Source organism: Belonocnema kinseyi, chromosome 10 (assembly GCF_010883055.1).
Source record: "Belonocnema kinseyi isolate 2016_QV_RU_SX_M_011 chromosome 10, B_treatae_v1, whole genome shotgun sequence".
In the NCBI taxonomy this organism is placed as follows: Eukaryota; Metazoa; Arthropoda; class Insecta; order Hymenoptera; family Cynipidae; genus Belonocnema; species Belonocnema kinseyi.
Window position 1 is genome coordinate 36,405,539 of NC_046666.1, and position 22,030 is coordinate 36,427,568.

General features: G+C 30.2%; 7 non-coding genes across 7 annotated transcripts; all 7 read right to left on the reverse strand.

The window, feature by feature from the left end:
• Positions 1 to 9,666: 9,666 nt before the first annotated feature.
• Positions 9,667 to 9,748, reverse strand: Trnal-aag. The gene has a single exon. It is a non-coding gene; the product is annotated as a tRNA-Leu (tRNA).
• A 199-nt stretch (positions 9,749 to 9,947) lies between these two features.
• Trnal-uag lies at positions 9,948 to 10,029 on the reverse strand. Its single transcript has one exon. It is a non-coding gene; the product is annotated as a tRNA-Leu (tRNA).
• A 440-nt stretch (positions 10,030 to 10,469) lies between these two features.
• On the reverse strand, positions 10,470 to 10,551 carry Trnal-aag. The gene has a single exon. It is a non-coding gene; the product is annotated as a tRNA-Leu (tRNA).
• Positions 10,552 to 10,955: 404 nt separating this feature from the next.
• Trnal-uag lies at positions 10,956 to 11,037 on the reverse strand. Its single transcript has one exon. It is a non-coding gene; the product is annotated as a tRNA-Leu (tRNA).
• Positions 11,038 to 13,975: 2,938 nt separating this feature from the next.
• Positions 13,976 to 14,057, reverse strand: Trnal-aag. The gene has a single exon. It is a non-coding gene; the product is annotated as a tRNA-Leu (tRNA).
• Positions 14,058 to 16,596: 2,539 nt separating this feature from the next.
• On the reverse strand, positions 16,597 to 16,678 carry Trnal-aag. The gene has a single exon. It is a non-coding gene; the product is annotated as a tRNA-Leu (tRNA).
• Positions 16,679 to 17,628: 950 nt separating this feature from the next.
• Trnal-aag lies at positions 17,629 to 17,710 on the reverse strand. The gene has a single exon. It is a non-coding gene; the product is annotated as a tRNA-Leu (tRNA).
• Between the last annotated feature and the right edge of the window lie 4,320 nt (positions 17,711 to 22,030).

Sequence of the window (22,030 nt, forward strand, 5' to 3'; positions counted from 1 at the left end):
TTAAAACAAAAACATGAATTTTCAACCAAGCAGATCAATTTTCTACCGAAAAATACTGATTGTGAAACAAATATATTAATTTTCAAGCAAACTGTTACATTTTCATCAAAATATTTAAGCTTTTAACAAAACAGATGCATTGTCAAGCAAGAATTTTAGTTTTCTATTAAAAAAGAAAAATGGATTTTTAGAAAATATTTAAATTTTTAACCAAACTGTTTTCAACTAAAATGGAGAATCTTTAACAAGAGAATTGAATTTTTCAGAAACTAGTTCAACTTTCAACCAAATAGTTGAATTTTCGGCTAAAAAAAATTTTCCTAATAAAATTGTTAAATCCCCTAGAAATTCAGTTATTTTTTTATTAAATAGTTGAATTTTCAACTGAAAAATCAATTTTCTTTAAAAAAAGGAATTTTGAAATAAAAAATATTAATTTTGAACGAAAACTGAAAAAATTTAATTTTCAGCAAGTAAAATTAATTATCAAGAAAATGAACACGAAATTTCTAACAAAATAAACATTTTTTGGATTACCTATGTAAATTGGTCCGAATTACTCTAGATAAGAAGTGAATTACTTGGTTTACCTAAATTACTTTGAATGAACTGGATTGCCCTGGATTATAGGTGAAATAAGCTTTAGTACAAGTGATTACTTGGATCACCTAATTCTTTCCTAATCATTAGAATTATAAGTGGATTACTATGGATTATCGCATTACATTCGGATTACTTCGGGCTAAAACTGGATCATAACTTTATTAAATCTATTACATTAATTACTCTGAATTAGCTAGATTACAATGAAATTACTCTGGATTACATTGGATTACAAGTGAATTCCTCTAGATTATAAATTAATCACTTAGATTGCCTAAATTACTCTGAATTATTCGGATGACAATTTGATTAATCTGGATTACTTTGGTTTAAATGGGATGCAAGTGGTTACCGCGGATTCAATTCGGATTACTTTGGGCATGAAGTGGATTATAACTTCATTACGTGGATCATATGAATCACCCCGAATTATCTAGATTACGGTAGGATTACTTTGGGTTACATCGGATCACAAGTGGATCAATCTAGATAAGAAATGGATTACTTAAATTACCTGAATTACTCTGAATTATTGGGATTACAAGTAGATTACATAAGATTACTTTAGATTACTAAAGATTACTTTAGATAGTTCTTGATTATTCTGGATTACAAGTATTTCTCCGAAATAACCCCGGATTACTTCGGGATAGAACTGGATTATAACTTTATTATATGAACTATATTCAGTACTCCGAATTATCTAGATTACAATGGGATTACTCTGGATTACATAGGATCACAAGTAGTAGATTATTCTAGATTACCCTGGATTAATCTGAATGAAAAGGATTACAAGTGTTTAAACCGGATTAAATTCGGGTCACTTTGGGCTAGAACATGGATTATAATTCCATCACATGGATTAGATAAATCACTCAGAATTATTTATATTACAAACGAATTACTCGAGATTACATCGAATTACAAGTAGACTACTCTAGATTAGAAATAAATTACTAGAATTGCCTAAATTACTCATAATTATTAGGATTACAAATTAATCACTTCGGATTAGTAGCAGATTGAAAGTGGATCACAAGTAGATTAATCTAAATTACTCTAGATTACTCTGAATTAAATGGATTACAAGCGTTTGACTCGGATCACTTCGGGCTCGAACATGGATTATAACTTCATTACGTGGATTATATAAATTAATCATAATTATCTAGATTACAAAGGGATTATTTTGTATTACATTGAATTATAAGTGGACTACTCTCAATTAGAACTAAATCACTTGGATTACCTAAATTACACTTAATTATTTGGGATTACAAATGGATCACTTCGGATTAGTAATGGATTTAAAGTGGAAACTTTAAAAAGGTTCAAAACTTAATTTTTAAAAATTTCAATAGAAATGTAGAATTTTTTAGATAAAAAAAAATCTAGAAATCTTTTTAAAAGTTTAAAGGGAATAAAAAGAATTTCTTAAGATTCCTGATAATATGAAAAATAATTGATTATTTTAAGAAAAAACTAAATTCTTAAAGGAATGTTAAAAATATTGCGGAACATATAAAAATATTTTGAAAAATGAGACAAGTGGAAAATCCTGAAAAATTAAATTCCTCATACTATAAAATTCTCGAAAAAAAATTAAAAATAGTCCCGAATTTCAACAATTGAAGCATTGTTTAAAAATTAAAAGAATAATAAAATAAAAAGTGTGGATTTAACTAATATTGATAATTTTGTTTATTATTATAAAGATTTTTTAATTGTTTTTATTTGGGGAATTCAGAAATTCTCTTGTGTAAGAAATTTTATAGTTTTGCATATTTTTTAAATTAGATAATTTTATTTCGGGACTTCTTCATTGGGATCTTTACACTTTGTAATATGATAAATTGGCAGAAGTTTTATTATTCGCTAATTTTCCAACTAGTGAATTTGAAATTCTTAGCAATTATATAATTACGGAAGTTTTTTATTTCTAGTCATTTGATTTTTGCTAATGTCAATTTTTCGTTATTTTTCAATCGTCCCGGAAATTTTAAAAATATCATAGATGTTCTAGTGCATGAAATACTAATTTATACTCAGAATTATATGTTTTGCCCAATTTTCAATTAGAGTGAGGTAATAGTTTATAAATGTTAACAAACATAATTGTTTGAACAATTTATTATTATTGTTGTAAATAATATTATCTTTAAATAATGATCGAAATTTGTGATTTTTTCTGAAATTTTAAACTGTTTGTTTATTTTTCATTTGAAGTAACGTAATCATTATTTATTCTGAGCAAAAATAATTTTTCAAATAACTTATTTTTGTTCATAACTATCTTCATTTGTATTGAGGCCAGATGCGTTTTTTCTGAAATTTTTAACTTTTTGTCCATTTTACTTAGTGCGGTACTAATTAATCTTAATTAATCAATTGATATTAATCTTTTTTTTCTTGAATATATTTTTCTAAACGAGGAGGGGGGGGGGGGCTGATATAAAAATACGGTAAATTCCAAAGTTTTATTTCACGCTTTGCAGTAAACTTCTTGTTGTAATTTAAAAAAAAACGTCTAAAGTCGTTGACAGACCTCCTACCTATTCCTATTTATTCCAATCTTTGTTTTCTTCTCTTCTGTAGGATAGCTTTTTTGATTAAATTAATATTTTTAAACCTTGGGAAAAGAGCAATAATAATTCACTCAAATAAACGCAATAATACCAAAAAAATTCTTCTTCTTGAGGTTCACTTATTCTTTATTTAAAACTAAGAAGTCAAAGCCACAATAAAGATTTCAGAAATAAGAAACTTTCTAGAATTAATCTACGAGTTTTCTAGAATAATGTTATAAACAATAATACATTTATTAAATAAATAGGTTTGTTAACTTACATTAATTATTACCTCACTAATAAAAAGTGAAAAAAGTTTAAAATTTCGGAAAAAGCCTAAACTTTTTAGAACTTATTTAAGAAAACATTGTCATAAACATTAATAAGGTTTTAAAAAACATGTTTTTTAAATTTTATAAATTATTAATTTACTAAGTAAAAAGAAGGGCGAAGCTTAATTTTTTCTGAAGAAACCGCAACTATAATACATTTATAAAGAATAAGATAGTTATCAACAATAATAATAATAATTCTTTAAAATAATTATTTTTTCAGAATTAAATTAATTATTAACTTTTCTTAAGTGAAAAGTAGACAAATAGTTATAAAGTTCACACAAAACGCAACTTTATAGCATTATTTGAATGGAATATTCATAAAAAATTAATTTTGTTTAAACAATCGATTTTTTTAACATTCAATAATTATTTACCTCACTTTATTTGAAAATTTGACAAAAAGTTAAAAACTTTTTATCTCTATTCTGAGAAAGAACGTCTCAAAACAATAATAAGATGTTAACAAATTTTATTCACCCATCTAGTTATCAGGATAAAGTAGTATTTTATATATTAGAAACAATTTGCATTTGAAAAAAGCACAAAAATCATAATTGACTCCAAAAACTCGCAAAAAAGATTTTTTAACTTTTGGGGTTTCTTTGGGACCCTAAAAAACAAACTTAGGAGGTAATATTTAAAAAACCACATGTTATTCGTATTCGATGGATATTTGGGAATATAAGTTTTAAGTTTTGACTCGATTCACCTAACATTGATGATTCTGAATAGAAATGTACAAAATAGTCTTTTTTTCTTATGGAAAATACGTGTTAAACTCCATGGGGCTTGCACCACCTCTAAATATAACTGTTAAAAAATAATAATAATAATGTATTTTTGTATGGATTCAAAGAAGTTTCTAGGCAATGTTTCAAGGAGCATACGGGAAAGCACCCGATCGGTAACCGGAAGTTCTGTGGATCGATTCCCAGCGGAGCGAAGGAGATCTTTTTTTTAGAACAAATTAAATTTTTTGAACATCTGGGTGATATGCAGAAAAACTCGAGAAAAAAAAATTAGAGCACTCGGATAAATTATTATAAAAATTATAAATAAAAAGTCTTTTTAGTAGAATAAGGCCTTCTGACAAATAAATTATAAAGTAACTATCCTTTAGTCATGAAAATTAATTATAAAGTAGTCTATTAATTTGAAATAACATGATTTATAAAGCAAAGATGATCACTATAGTGATTAACGATCGTTATTGTCCATATTAATAATTACCATAATTGGCTCAATTATAGTAATTATAAACGATTGCAAGCCTTAGACTTTGATAAATTAGAATAGTAAAAGTTACTTCAAAGTAACGTGAATGCATGGAAAATAGACAATTTCGTATTCGGATTGAAACATTTAAAACATAATTTTTTATATATTTTGATTTCTCTTTTAAACCGGTTCACATCTGGACAAAAAAACTCAGAATGTACAAGGTGATCTTAAAATAATCTCTTCCTTGATCTAAATACAAATTTTTTTGATACTTAAATGCATAAAAGGCCTTTCCCGATCCAGAGTTTGAGTTGCATAATAAAAAAAAACTAGGGAAGGCTTTTTCGATACAGCCCTCGAATTTTTTTCTAATTAAGCCTATAATAAGCCCTTTCCCGAACCAAGTATTTAATTTTCTACTAAATAAACACAAAAACACTTTTTCCGGATCAAGCTTTAAAATTATTTTTAATCAGACTCTAAAAAATCTTTGTCCCCGTCAAATTCTTCAATTTGTTAAAAAATCGAAATGAAAAAACGCTTTTAACAATCACATCCTTGAACTTATTTCTAATTAAGCAATAAATAAGCCCTTCCTTAATCCAAATTTTGAATTTATTTGTAATCAAATACAAAATAAACCCTTTCCCGATTCAACTCTTCAATTTGGTAGTGAATAAACATAACAAAAATGTTTTTCCGCTGCAGTCCCTTTAGTTATTTCTACAAAAAATTCCAAGTCCGATCACCAATTTAAACAACTGAATTAAAGAATGCCTCCAAAAAGCAAGAATAAATTGTTATAAAAAATTACAAAAAACATTCTTATCTTGTTTACCTTGTTTGGGGAATAATATGATTTTTTCACTTTTTTTAAAAAGAACTGGGCTATGAGAAAAGAAAATAAATCAAAGAATTTAGTGCTTTACATTTATAATAACATTTTTTAAATTAGGAATGTACTGTTTGAACAATTTACATTCTGAAAATTTCACCAGTTAATTTTCATATTTTTATTATGTTTTGAGTATACTAATTTTAATTTAAAAATATTTCAATTAATTATAACTCAGTTCTATAACTTTAAATTGAAGGAAATGTATATTTCAATTGTAATTTTGCGCCAAATTTCGCAGTCATTTCTGTCATCGCATTGGCTGACTAAATTTTGCATCCGGTCCGATTCCGGCTGTTACGTTCCGTTCCATGATCCAATGATTCCTTTCGAAGCCATTTTGCGCTCGCCAGCATACACTATAACAAAGTACATATAAAACATTGCTTATTTGCGAGTTTGTGATTTATTTTGTAATTCATTTTCAGCATTTAGAAAATTAAGAAATGCAATATAATTTGTTTTCCAAAAAGAAGGTGTTATTTGATCGACTGAATACGTACGCGTTTTCTTCTCGAGAGGCTTTTGAGGTTAAAATTACCTAATCTATTCTATCTATTTCTCTTAATTTAAAGCATAAATCTCATTCACAATGAGGCGAGAACGTTCATAGTATAGCTTTGATAATTTTCACACTTATTGGCACTTATCATAAATAAAGCGTCTTTAAACAAAAGTAATAAGTATAGAATAAAATTCCGTTTATTTCGAACGTATTAGTTTTGATAAAAGACGTTTTGTCTATAATTTTCCAACGTTATAAAAGGGCAAATTACGATGGCACTTGCGAGGGCCAACTCAGAATTTCCACACGGGCATTAAGTTATTTCTTGATAATTAAATGTCAAAACAAACTTTGTTTCGATTCAACTAATTAGATAATCTTATGATAGCTAAACACATTTCTTGATAATTAATTATATTAATAAACATAAAGAGAATATTTTTCTGATCCAATCCATGAATAAATTTCTAATAAGACACAAAATAAATGCTTTCCCAATTCGACTCGATTTTTTTAACACGTGGTTACCACACTTGTGCAAATATGCACCAGCGAAATTTCAAATAAGTGTTTATTGTCAGACGGTAGGTATAAGGGTCTCTCCCTCCAACGTTAAATATAGCCATCAGGTACTGAGGCATGTTACGTAGGGCCCAGCTTCATTTGCTTCTTACTGTTCGTGAGATTCACATCGAAAGCTGGGCTTTGTGCAAATTTGCACAAGTGTGGTTTGCTAGGTTTGAAAGTGGGTGCTTGGGAAAAAATGGAATATCGCCTGATAATAGCTTTTTCGACTACATTTTCTCTAGAGGTAGGTAATTTCACATGGTATTTTTAATTTTTAATATAAATTTACCAAAAATTATACTTATGTGTTAATTACGTTAATTTTATAAATTATTGATTTTTTTATTGAAATTTTGTTAGAGTGTGAGGCTCTTAAGTTTGAATCATTGTACAAAATTATAAATAATGGTAGTACATAAAATTGGTAAAAAGTAGTTTTCATTTTTTTTCTTTCAGAATGGCTGGCGCACCAAGTTCTGGTTATAATTTGATCAGCTGCCGAGCGAGTCTACGAGCACTAGACGCTTCTTCTGCTAAATATGAAGGTGATGATAGCGACTTAGATGCATTACTTTTCGGAATAATGTGTAGAATAACTTACTTTTAGCTCTGCATTAATATTTCATAATCATAGTTTATAAGTAATAATGTTCGAAAAGTAAACTTTTAAAATAACTTATTTTCAGACGGCCATAAAAAATATGTATATTTTCTTTAATGTGTGGTTGCTCATTTTTCTTGAAAACATGTACTTCTAGCTTCAATTTTAAAAAAAGTACCACTTCGATAATCACAAAAAAATGATTATTTTTTAAAAATAAAATGACATTTCAAAAAAGTTCTTTTAATTTATTCTTTTTTTACTATTTAAAAATTGTTTGTTTGAATTATTTTGATCATCATTGCATTTCTGATTAATTTTTACCCCAATATTATATATTCTAAGTGGCATTTAGTTTATTTATACACGAGTTAGTCAAATTTAAAAATGCGAAATCCCAAATCGCACAAGTGTGGTAAACACGTATGCGCAGATGGAGTATAGTATCCAGGGGTTAAATCAAACACAAAGAAAGCTCTATCCCGATCCAAATATTGAATTTTTAAAGAAATAAACATAAAAAACGTGTTTCCCGATCTAACCCTTGAATTATTTTTGATAACGGAATTTTTTTTATCATTTCCTCGGAAAATTCAACAGAAAATACGCACTTTTTCGATTAACATAGTTATTCTTTAAATAAATTTTTAAAAAATGCTTTCTGAATTCAAACATTGAATTTATGTATTAATCATAAAGAAAGTCCTATGCGGATCCTTTTAGATAATTTTCTGAGAATTAAACACAAAATAAATCCTTTTCCGATACCTTTAATTTATTTTATATTAGGCACAACATAAGATCTTTCCTGATTCAGCTAGATAAGCTCTTGATAATCAAAAACAAAATAAGCCCTTTTCCGATCTCTAGTTTCTTGATGTTGGAAATACTACCTTTTCCACTCCGCCTGTACCAAAATGCGCGGGACTATTTAAAATGACATAATATAGACTTGCAATATCAGGTTAATATTAAATTGGTTGAGAAGCAAGCAATTTCATTATTCAATTTAACTCGTTTTAAAAAGAATAAGAAAAGTTTTTTTTAATATTAATATGTACGAATATTTTAAGTCTTTATTGATTTCAAAAAAGCCCGCGCTATTCGGAACATGCGCAGTTAAAAACTTCGGCAACCGCTAAAAGCGACCTATCGGATATCAATGAACTAAACAAGAACCCTAATAAGAGTGCCTTTAGAGCCTATACGAGGTGTGTTCAAAAAATAAGGTGACTTTATGGTTTTCTCAAAAAAGATTAATTTATTCCTCAATATTTATGTTGTCCCCTTTCAAAGTAATGCCCCTCAGATATAATACACTTGTGCCACCTTTTTTCCAATCATCGAAGCACTTCGATCATCATTTTTTGGCATAGCATTGAGTTCTTTGAACGTTTTCATCTGTTTTAGACGTGCTGGGACGTCCAGGGCGAGTTTCGTCTTCGACATCCTCTCGGCCTTCTTGGAACATCTTGTACCACTTATCCACATTTTTCTTACTCAGCCTAGATTCACCGTATGCAACTGTCAACATTTCAAGAGTTTTAGAGCACTGGGTTCCATTTTTCACACAAAATTTAATGCAAACTCTTTGCTCCATTTTTTCGAAAGAAGAAAATTGCCAAACCCTTCTAACCTTTTACGCCTTTGCCAGAAAAACAACACGAGCTATATAGTCAAAACTGTGAACATATGATCGTGACGAGTGTACCAACACAACAAAACAAAAAAACTTATAAACTTGAATGTACGTAGCCCGCGAAAATTGAAAAGTTACCTTACTTTTTGAACACACCTCATATTCTAAATGATATCATATTTGACTTAAGCCGCAACATTACTGAACCCTCAGTTTATTTCTGTATTGCAGGTCCAAAATAATGTTTTTAATTTTCACAAATTTCGAAAAAAATATAATTTTAAATAGTTAAAATTCATTAAATAAAAAATTCACGAATTTTAATTGAATCAATAATTTTATCTTTTATTTAATAAAACTTTTTTGCTAAGAAAAACGTGGCAAAAAGGCAAAACGGGACATAGTTTCAAATTTTTGCTATAAATTTAGTACTGAGCACTTGGAAAAATGTCGAAAAAAATTAATCATAACTTTTCACGTGCTGTCGACTATTTCGCCCCAGTCGGTTATTTTGGAATTATCGACGTATTTCATTATATATTGTATGTTGCAAATTATAGAGTGTAGATTGTAGTGTGTATACTGTAAATTGTATATTGTATATCATTAATTACAAAGTTTACACTAGAAATCATAACTAATAATAGTAACGTATGCATTGTAAAGAATTGCAAAATAAATAAAAAGAAATATAGAAATTGATAAGGATGCTAAATTAAAAAAAAAATGGCAGCGGTGGGATTCGAACCCACGCCTCCGAGGAGACTGGTGCCTTAAACCAGCGCCTTAGACCGCTCGGCCACGCTACCACTGGACGTGAAATTTGTTTATAATTCTTGGTCAGATTTGAAAAAAAATTAAACGATATGCAAAATTTTACATTCCAGATGGTAGATAGTAAAAATTTATATTTAATCAGTAATAGTAAAGTAAAAATTGTGACGTATTCTCAAGTGGACGATATTATGTATAAAACTGAATAAAAAGCTCAATTTGAAAAAAAAAAATTGGCAGCGATAGGATTCGAACCCACGCCTCCGAGGAGAATGGTGCCTAAAACCAGCGCCTTAGACCGCTCGGCCACGCTACCAGTTGAGGTAAGATGTGCTTTTAATTTTTGCACAGATTTAGAAAATCTCAAAAGTAGATATAGCGTGACTGCTACACCACAAATAAAATTTTCTTTATAATGGAATGCGAGAATTACCAGTTTACATTATAAACTAAATCGCAACTAAATTTTTGTATTTAGTTCTTAAGACTATTTGAATAAATCTAATTAATACAATATAAAACAACTGTCCCGGTCCAGATTAAAGATTGAGTGCTATGAAGTATGGAGTTAGCATTATCAAAAATTGGTTATTGTGTATTGTTAATTGTTAACTATAAACTGTAGATTGCCGATTTTTTATTTCAAGGTATAAATTAGAAATTATAATCAATAGTTGTAAAGTATAAATTGTAAAGCATTGTGAAATAAATGATATAATAATAAAGCTTGATAAGAAGTGTCTATTCGAAAAAAATTGGCAGCGGTGGGATTCGAACCCACGTCTCCGAGGAGACTGGTGCCTTAAACCAGCGCCTTAGACCGCTCGGCCACGCTACCAGTTGACGTAAAATATATTTATACTTTTTGGTGAGATGCAGAATGTATCAAAAGTTTCCTGATAATAAAATGCGAGAATTGCCAGAAAAATTGATAAATTATATCGAAACTAAACTTTGTATTCAAAGAAAAAAAATCATTAAAATAAAGTTAAATAATGCAAAATGTTACACTCCAGAATGTAGATTGTGTATTATGTACGGTGAATTTTCCATAACCTTTATCCATTATTATCATTAATTAGTGCAGCATGATCAAGAGTTAGGTAGAGTGTATTTTTTATTTTAAATTATAGTGCAAATAAATCTACAATAAATTGCAGTATAGCATAAATTGTAAAGAATTCTGAAGAAGATAATATAAAGTATAAATCTTCATAAAAATGCTAAATTTGGACAAAAAATTGACAGCGGTGGGATTCGAACCCACGCCTCCGAGGAGACTGGTGCCTAAAACCAGCGCCTTAGACCGCTCGGTCACGCTGCCAGTTGAGGTAAAGCGTGTTTCTAATTTTTGCGCAGAATTAGAATCTCTGAAAAGTTTCCTTATACTATAATGTGAAAATCACCAGTAAAGAGTATAAACTTAATCTAAACTAAACTTTGTATTTGATTTTTGTAAACATTTTGAAAAAAATGAATTAATGCTATTAATGGCTATAAGTTACATATTAGATACATTGGATTTGCCATAATCGTCATCTATTATTACCATCCATTACTTCATTATTAATTAAAAGCTGGTTATTGTGTATTACTGATTGTTAATTAGAAATTCTAGATTTTCGATTCTGATATTCTGATTTAATTTCTTGTCCACTTTCGAAATTTTTTGGTATATTTAAAAAAAGTGTAAAAGAGACAAAATTACGGTGGTTTTTCTAAAAATATTTAATGTTGATTTATTCAAAATTCCATCGTTTTATTTTTTCAAATTCACGAAATAAATAAAAAAAATTACTTTTTTAAACGCTTTCGTTTTTTCATCCCAACAAAAAATTATATTAAAAAAAAAGTCTTAAAATTTTTTACAAATTTTTGAAAAAATTTGACAAGTAACACGTGATAGTAAAAAAATTTTAAAAGACATTTTTTAGAAATCTATGAGTGGTATTGAGGACAAGTGAGTGATGTGCGTGTTCCCGAGTCTCAAATACTCAGGGTATATTCTAAGGGGCAGGGTTTACCGAAAGAAAAGTGTTTGATAAAAAATAGACAATATTAAACATCGGTTTCGGGCAGTATTAAATTTTGAAAAAAATATTAAACAATTAATAGTAAACGTAAAATATTGTCAAAACATCTTGGGTAATACCGATTATCGCAAATCATGACGCAGATCGAGAAATTCCGATTACCGCAATTCCCGGCCTGCATTGGAAAACTAGATGTTTATTTAGTGAAGTTAATATTTTGTATGTCTATGAAAACTAAATAAATTAAAATAAGCAAAAACAGGGAAACCCGGAAAGTGATCGGAAATTTTTTTCGACTGGGAAAAACCGGCAAAAACTGCTTATGTCAACTTGATAGAAAACATAAAAAGCTTTCAAAAAATCTAAAATGAAATGTCAATTTAGGAAAATTACAAAAGAATTTTGCTATGCCATTCAAGGATTTTAAAATGATTTAAGGGAAAAAAATGTCTTGAAATTCCTGTGAAAATTTCAAATGACGTTTTATTTTGGAAAAAATTAATTTTAAGAGAATATTTAGAATGATTAAAAAAATGAAAAAATTCTGATGAATAAATAAAAATAAATGAATCATTAATTTATCAAAATTCTATTGAGTTTAATAGATATCAAAAGACTTTGAGATGAATGAAAAATAATTTGAAACCTACAAGAATTTAAAAAAATTCAAATTTTTGAAGATTTTAAACAAAAAAATTAGAAGATTTTTGAACATTTTAAAAGGGTTCAAAAGGATAAAAATTATTAGGGTTTCGAAGAAAATTTAGAATGATTTTTATTCAGAATGATTAGTTTCAAGAGAATATTTTTTAAATTTGAAATTTTAACTTATTCCAAAAAGGTTAAAGAAATATGTTGAGGACAAAATATTGTTAAGCGTTTAAAGAGTTTAGAAAGGTTTAAAGATAATACAACCATTTTCTTAAGATACCTGGGAAAATTTTAAATCATTTTTTAATTTTTTTAAATAGTCTTAATCAAACATTTAAAAAATATATCAAAACAAACACAGGATTTAATTAATAAATAACAATTAAACAATTTTTAATTTCTTATGACTCAGAATAAGATTAATTAACATTCTAACATGAAAAATTTCCATTTAAAAAATTATAATCGTTCAATTTTTATTGTTTCTGGCTTGAATATAATAGTTAGGATTAAATTTGTTTGAATGTTCAAATTGTAAAACTTATGAAAGTTTAAAATTCTTAATTTAACAGCTTAACTGTATTTAATTTAAAATTGTTCACTTGAAATGTGTCAGAACCTTCTATTTGATTTGCGTAAATTATTGAGTGTTAAAATAATAAAATATTTCTAACGTTAATTTAAAAAATTCGAAATTCAAAACGATTTCTTTTTTAGTGTTTTAATTTAAAGATCAGTTCTCATAACTTCAAATAGAAACAATTCTAGATTTACGAGTTCGAATGTTTCAATATTAATGAACATCAAAAAATTTTGTAAACCGGGAAAAAATCGGGAAATTACCGAGAATTTTTTACTGTAATAAAACGGCCGCCCCGCTATTGGTTCAAAAATTAGAGCGAATTGTTTATATGTATAGTTTTTACTAGTCAACACAAATACTGTACAACCCTGCTCGCTGCTCACATACACATTTATACCGATTTCAAATGCTAAAACCCCTTAATTCTAGGTTTAATGGTCCGTCGGTATAAACCTTATAAGAAATAATGAATTAGAAAAAAAAATTGGCAGCGGTGGGATTTGAACCCATGCCTCCGAGGAGACTGGTGCCTTAAACCAGCGCCTTGGGCCGCTCGAACACGCTACCAATAGAAAAAAATGCGTTTACAATTTTTCGTCAGATTTAGAATGTCTTAAAAGTAAACACAGCGTAACTGGTACAGTAAGATAAATAGTTTCCTTATATTGGAATGCCAGAATTACCAGTAAACTTTATCAAATAAATCAAAACTAATATTTGTATTTAATTCCAACAACAAAATTGTTTAATGAGTTTAATACGATATGAAAAATGTCTCACTCATTTGCATATTGTGTATAATAAAGTGTGGATAAAGTGTGTTGTTTATTCTCTATTGTTGTTTGTTAATTATAGATTGTAGATTGTTGTTTCTTTTTTCCAAATTTTTAACCAGAAATTAGACTTTATTATTAGTAATCTCTAGCTTGTTAAGCATTATAAAATAGATAATATGAAGTATAGAACTAGATAAGAATGATCAATTTGAAAAAAATTGGCAGCGGTGGGATTCGAACCCACGCCTCCGAGGAGACTGGTGCCTTAAACCAGCGCCTTAGACCGCTCGGCCACGCTACCAGTAGAAAAAATCTGCTTATAATTTTTGGTCAGCTTTAGAATGTCTTAAAAGTAAAAACAGCGTAACTGTTACACTAAGATAGTTTCCTTGGAATGGAATGCAAGAACTACCAGCAAAATTGATAAATTAAGTCAAAACTGGTATTTTGGTATTTAATTGAGAAAAAACATTTTCAAGAAATTTAATTAATACATTATAAAAAATGTCTCACTCCAGATTGTAGATTCTTTATTATAAAGTGTGGACTATACAATAATTTTGCATTAGTTGCTATAAATAATATATTAGGTACATTTGATTTCACATAATCTTTATTATCATCATTCATTGTTTTAGCATTATTAAAAGTTGGTCATTCTGTATTGTAGATTGTTGATTTTTCAATTTTGTACTGAAAGTATAAACCAGATATTATACGTCATTATTAGTAATCTCTAAATTGTAAAGGATTATAAAGTACATGATATGAAGTATAGAATTTGATAAGAATGGTCAATTTAAAAAAATTGGCAGCAGTGGGATTCGAACCTACGCCTCTTAGGAGACTGCTTCCTTAAACCAGCGGAGTGGTGTGAAGTCAAAAAACGAGTTTCAAAATAACCTGGAGCTGGAAGAAAGAGTCGATTTTCTTATTTTTTCTGCGATCACTTCTGTGGAAAAATTTCCTGACGCTGGCCTGGCCCAGACCAGAGCGCCAGGTTTCCAGACCTGGCGCTGGCCAGATTGTCTGGCCTGGGCCTAGCCAAAAGTGTGACATTTTTCTGGCTAACTCCAGGCCAGTCCGCCTGGTCAGCCGCTAGACAGAGGCTGGTCAGCCGCTAGTTATAGGTTGGTTAGCCGCGAGTTATTGGCTCGTCAGCCACTAGTTAATGGCTGATCGATTAATGTTTTATCGTTGAGAATCATATCGTCCATTTTTAGAGGATCCGCTTTGAGGATACGTCCAAAAAAGCAAGACATGATTTCCTAGAAAATATATAATATACATTTTGACAGTTTGTGATACTTGATCAACAAAAACTAGCACTGTTTCCGAGAGGTCGGAACAAAGCACTGTCAGAATACTTCAAGTTGTGACGTCGACTGGCAAGATGTCTGTACGCCGATTGGCTAAGCAATTAATTACAATTCCTTGGGAAAACTTGATTGTTTTATCCACTTTGATACAAAAATGTCAATATAAATATTTTTAGTTTAAAAAAGTTTCTTATAGGCTCTGTAACTTTTTGAAATAAAAGAAAAAATTTACTTTATCGAACTTAGATTATTTCCTTGACTCGCTGATCAGCGCCAGGCCTGGACCAGACCAGACTTATAAACAAATTCCTAGTGTAGATAATTGAAGGTATACACAATTTTTTTTTTATTTTCCTCAAATTATCTCTTCCGTGATTTTTAATAATGGAAAATTATCATCCGATATTTTTTATTAGTTTTATAAACAAATTGTGTAAATAAATGTCCAGTGTGGACATTTAAAGGCCGAAAGAAATCGCTTTTTCTCTTAAATGTCCTCAAATTATGTCGCCAGTGATGTTTAGTAATGTAAAATTATTATCTTATAATTTTTATCAATTTCATAAACAAATTATGTAAACAAATGACTAGTGTGGGTATTTAAAGGCAGAAATATCTGAAAAAAATATCAGGGGATAATTTTCCATCACTAAAAGCCACTGGCAAAATAATTTGAAGAAAATTTAAAAAAGACAATTTCTTTCTGCTTTTAAGTGTCCGCACGCAGTAAAACGTAAACTTTAAAAACTATGTTATAAATTGTTATTATATGCAGTAAATTGCATGTCATTCGTTCGATTTTCCATAATCTTCGACTATTATAATCATAAATTATTCTAGCACCATTAAAAGTTGATTATTGCCTGTTGTTGATAGCTAATTATAGATTTTAAATTGTTGATTGCTTTTTGCAAAGTGTGAACCACAAATTAAAGTTCATTCATCGTAAACTCTTAATTATAATTTATTATACAGTAGGTGATATAAAGCATAGAATTTGATAAGAATGGTCAATTTGAAAAAAAATGGCAGTGGGGGGATTCGAACCCACGCCACCGAGGAGACTAGTGCCTTAAACCAGCGCCTTAGAACGCTCGGCCACACTACCAATTGTAGACATTTTTATCATTCTTGTTCAGAATGCGAATACCTCGAAAGTTGAGATTGTGTAACTGGAAGACCGAGTATTATTAGTTTTTTTTACAGTGGAATGCGATAAACTATCAGTATACTTTATCAAATATGTAATAAATTGTTATTATATGCAGTAAATTGCATGCCATTCATTCGATTTTCAATAATCTTCGACTATTATTATCATAGATTATTTGAGCACTATTAAAAGTTGGTTGTTGTCTATTGTTGATTGCTAATTATATATTTTAAATTGTTGATTGCTTTTTGCAAAGTTTAAGCCACCAATTAAAATTCATTTATAGTAATTTATTAATTAAAATTCATTATACAGTAGATGATATAAAGTATCGTAATTGATAAGAATAGTCAATTTCCAAAAAAAAATGGCAGCGGTGGGATTCGAACCCACGCCTCCGAGGAGACTGGTGCCTTAAACCAGCGCCTTAGACCGCTCGGCCACGCTACCAGTTGTCGTGAAGCTTTTTTATAATTCTTGGTCAGATTTAGAATGTTTTAAGAGTACAGATAGCGTAACTGGTGAACCGAGTATAAATAGTATTCTTATAATGGAATGCGAGAATTATCAGTAAACTTTATAAATGATTAATAATCGCTATAAATTACATATTAAATACATTGAATTTCCCGTAATCTTTATCTATTAATGTCATTCATGATATAAGCACCATAAAAAGTTGGTTACTGTCTATTGTTTATTGTTAATTATAGATTGAAGGTTGTTCACTGTTTTTCTCAAGGTATAAACCATAACTTATACGTCATTATTAGTAATCACTAAACTGTAAAGCATCATAAAGTAGATGACATGAAGTATAGAACTTCATAAGAATTGCAAATTTGAAAAAAAAATTGGGAGCGGTGGGATTCGAACCCACGCCTCCGAGGAGACTGGTGCCTTAAACCAGTGCCTTAGACCGCTCCGATAGGCTACCAGGTGTCCCACAACATTTTCAGAATTCTTGGTCAGATTTTTAAATACTCAAAAGTAGAAACAGCGTAACTGGAACAAGAAATATAAATAGCAGCCTTATAATGGAAATCAAGAATTGCCTCATGATACTTTGATATTGTGCAATACTCACGATTATGAATTAAAAATTAAATATTGTATATTATAATATGTCACTTGTAGATTTCAAATTCTATATCTTAAATTTTGAAATATTATTTTAACGTTTCACGTTATAAATCGTACAAAATAGGTAGTAGAATGCAGTTTGCAGCTTGTAAATATTGTATATCATAGATTGTATTTTTTTCACTACAAATTACATACTATGATTTTTAAATTATTGTTATGGTGGAGATAAATAGAAGATGCGGTTATAAATTATGAATTTTTGCACTATAAATCGTAAATTATAAACAATTATTAACAAGTTGAGCACAAAAAAATGGCAGCGGTGGGATTCGAAACCACGCCTCCGAGGAGACTGGTGCCTTAAACCAGCGCCTTAGACCGCTCGGCCACGCTACCAGGTGACTTAGGATGTATCCTTAATATTTAATCAGAAATAAACTCTCTCAAAAGCCGTATTTTCATACCTAGAATCACGCTTAAAATTAGTCTGATTACTAAAATATCCCAAGCTTATATATTACCTACAAAAAATACATATTACGCCAGACTTAAATATTATAATTTACGAAATTGACAAATTTTGTTTTCAAGCTATTTTTTTCTTGAAATTTTTTGATAAAGATTTGTTGTGAGTAAACTTGTCCACTGTGCAATCGAAGGTAATTAAATGAATAATCCTGCGGGTCAATAAATTAGATTATAAAAAAGGTTAGCCTTTGTGAAGTCAAGAACATAAATAATAGTCTTTAACGTTTATTACTTGTGCACTTTGAATCATGAAGGTTCGTATTTCGAACCCACAATTTAAACTAGCCATGCGTTAACATATCTGGAGCAGTATGTAATTATACAATCACGTAATCTTGAGCTGGTATAGGTGACAAGTGAATGGCACTCATACAACTAGTTTCTATGCATTTTTGATTTGTAAATTCAGGACTTATTTTTTTTATAATAAAAATAAGGATTGATATATTTTTCAGATTTAAATTTTTTAGTACTGCACATTTTTTCGGGCTAAAATTTTATAGTCCGGCAGGTTATAGCGGTCTTCAATTGTATGATGTGGGAAATTTTTGCGACAAAAAACTTTTTTTCTAGAAATTTTGTAAATACAAATAAGCTGTTTTACTGACTGGTGATACAGAAGTGATTGAATTAATTAATTAATTAATTAATTGGTCACAGAAGAGTGATTAGTCACAGAGGAGAGATTGATCAAATCTCGACCTCCTTTTCAAGGTAGAACTTTTAAAAATACGTATTAGGGACTGGTGACAGAAGACCAATTAGCTAGATCTCGAACCCCTTTTCTGGAATGTCTTTTAAAAAGAAGGTTTAAGTGACTGGTCATAAAAGAGTGATTAGTCATAAGTCATACCCCTTTAAGTGGTCACTCTTGAAAAACTACTCGTAAGAGACTAGTTACAGAGGACTGATTTGTCACATCTCTTATTTCTTTTTCAGTTCACCCATTCAAAATTACGGGCCAAGGATTGATCACAGAAGACCGAACGGTTATATTTCGAACCCCTTTTCCAGATCGCCTTTGACAAAAATAGGTTTTAGTGACTGGTCATAGAAGGGTAATGGAAAATTAATGGGTCGCAGGAGAGAGATTCATAACAGAAGAGTGATTGATCGTAGAAGAGTGATTGGTCACAGAAGAGTGATTGTTCACAGGATAGTGATTAATCACAAAAGTGTGATTAATTGCAGAAGTGTGATTGGTGAATCAATTAATCCCGTCGTGAAAAAATTAAGTGTCAGTTACTGGTCACAGAAGAATGATTGTTCATTTCGCGATCCCGTTTTCTAGTTCACAATTTAAAAAATACGTGCCAGTGATTCGATACGGAAGACTGATTATTAGTCATATATTGAATCCCTTTTCCAGTTTGCCCGTTAAAAATACGGCTAAGTGAGTAAATACAGAGGAGTGATTGATCATATCTCGAACCCCTTTGTTAGTTAAAACTTTTAAAAATACGTATTAGTGTCTGGGTACAGCAGACGGATTGGTTATATCTCGAACCTCTTTCCCGGATTGGCTTTAAAATAGGTGATCAGTGACTGGTAACAGAAAAGTGATTGCTTAAATCTCAAACCCCTTTCTTCCACTTAGCTTTGACCCCTCTCCAGGTCAAACTTTTAAAAATACGTGTCAGTGTCTAGTCGCAGAAGACCGATTGGTCAAATCTCGAAACCATTTTCATGATTTTTCTTAAAAAGCATGTTTAGTGTCTAGTCGAAGTAGAGTGTTTGGACACACAATAGGGATTGTTCATAGAAGACTAATTTATCCCAGATGAACGATTGGTCAAATGTCGCACCCCTTTTCCAGATCGCCCTTAAAATTATAGGTGACAGTTATTGGTCACAGAAGACTGATTGGTAATATTTTGAACCACTTTTAAGATGATCTTTAAGAAAAAATGTTTCAGTTACTGGTCATAGAAGAGTGATTGGTCATATCTCGAACCCCTTTTTCTAGGACGAACTTTAAAAAATACGTTTCAGTGATTGGACACAGAAGACTGATTATTAGTCATATTTCGAACCCCTTTTGAAGATGGCCCTCAAGAAAATAAGTGTCAGTTATTGTTCAGTAAAAAGTGATTGGTCATAACTTAAAGCCCGTTTCCAGGATTTTCATGACAGATAGCCGATTAGTCACGAGAGATTTTCTGATCGCAGAAGAGTTAATGGTTGAATAAGAGTAATTGATCACAGAATAGTGATAAGTGAAATACCGAACTCATTTTCCAGATCGCTCTGAAAAAATATTTGTGAGTGACTGGTCATAGAAAACTGATTAGTTGTATCTCGATACCCCTGTCCAGATATTTGTCATGAAAATAGGTGTCAATTACTAGTCACAGAAGAATGATTGGTCAAAAATTAAACCTCTTTTCCAGAATACCCTTGAAAAAATACATGACAGTTAATGAACACAGAAGACTAATTGGTCTTATCTTAAACCCTTTTTCTAGGTCGCCATTAAAAAAATAGGTATCAGTTACTGGTCACAGTAGAGTGATCGGTCATATCTTGAAACTCCTTTTCCAGGGCAAACTTTCAAAAATACGTATCAGTGACTGGGCACAGAGCACCGATTAGTTATATCTTGAACCTCTTTTTTAGATGGCCCTTAAGAAAATAAGTGTCAGTTACTGATCAAAGAAAAGTCATTGGTCGTATCTCGAACCCCTTTTCCAGGTTGAAATTTTGAAAATACATATTAGTTACGGGTCAAAGAAGGTTAATTGGCCATATCTCTAACCCATTTTTTATATATTCATTAAAAAACATGTTTTAGTGGAAGGTCGCTAGAAAGTTTTTGATCGCAGAGGAGTTAATGGTTGCATAAGAGTAATTGATCACAAAATAGTGATTGGTCAAATTCCGAACCCATTTTCCATATCACTCTGAAAAATTAATTGTCAGTGACTGGTCATAGAAATTTGATTAGTTGTATCTCGAACCCCTTTTACAGATATTTCTCAAGAAAATAGGTCTCAGTTACTGGTCACAGAAGAGTGATTGGTCAAAAATAGAACCTCTTTTCCAGATCAACCTTGTAAAAATAGGTGACAGTTATTGCCCACAGAAGACTGATTGGTCATATCGCAAACCCTTTTTCTAGGTGGCCATTAAGAAAATAGATGGCAGTTACTGATCACAGAAAAGTGATGGTTATATCTGGAACCCCTTTTCCAGGTTCAACTTTTGAAAATACGTATAAGTTACTGGTTACAGACAGCTGATTGGTCATATCTCGAACCCGTTTGCTATGTATTCCTGAAAAAACATGCTTTAGTGAAAGATCACGGGAGAGTGTTTGGTCGTAGAATATTGAATGGTTGCATATGTAACAATTAATCATAGAATAGTGATTGGTTAAATATCGAACCACTTTTCCAGATCGCCCTGAAAACATAGGTGTCAGTGACTGGCCATATAAGACTGATTAGTGGTTTCCCAAACTCCTTTAACTAGATATTTCTTAAGACAACACAGAGGAGCGATTGGTCAAATACACAGAGGAGTGATTGGTCAAATTTTGAACCCCTTTGCTAGATTACCCTGAAAAAATAGGGCTAGATCTTGTCTAGATCTTTCATAAGAAAATAGGTGTCAGTTACTGGTCACAGAAGAGTGATTGGTCATATTCAAAACCCCTTTTTCAGGGCGACTTTTTAAACTAAGTATTAGTTTCTGGTCACAGGCGAACATGCTATCTGGTTATATTTTGAACCTATTATCCAAATCTTCCTTAAAAAGTATATTTGAGTGATTGGTCACAGGAGAGCGTTTGGACACAGAAGAGCGATTGGTCTCACAAGAGTAATTGATCATAAAAGAGTGATTGGTCAAATATCGAACATCTTTCCAAATCGCCCTTAAAAAATAGATGTCAGGGACTGGTCAAAGAAGACCGATTGGTCATATCTTGAACTCATTTTCCAAATATTTCTTAAAACAATGTTTTTTAGAGATTGGAAACAGAAGAATGATTGATCACAGAAGAATTATTGATCACTGAAGAGTGATTGGTATGAAGATGTAAGTAATTCAGGATCTTGCAATTTTAGCTTCCACAATATTCTTATTATTTTTCAAGTAAATTTTAGTGCGATAGCTAACCAAATTATCGGATATATTTCAAAGCTTTCAAAAATTATCTTGGTTTTTCGAGGCTCATAAAAACAATAT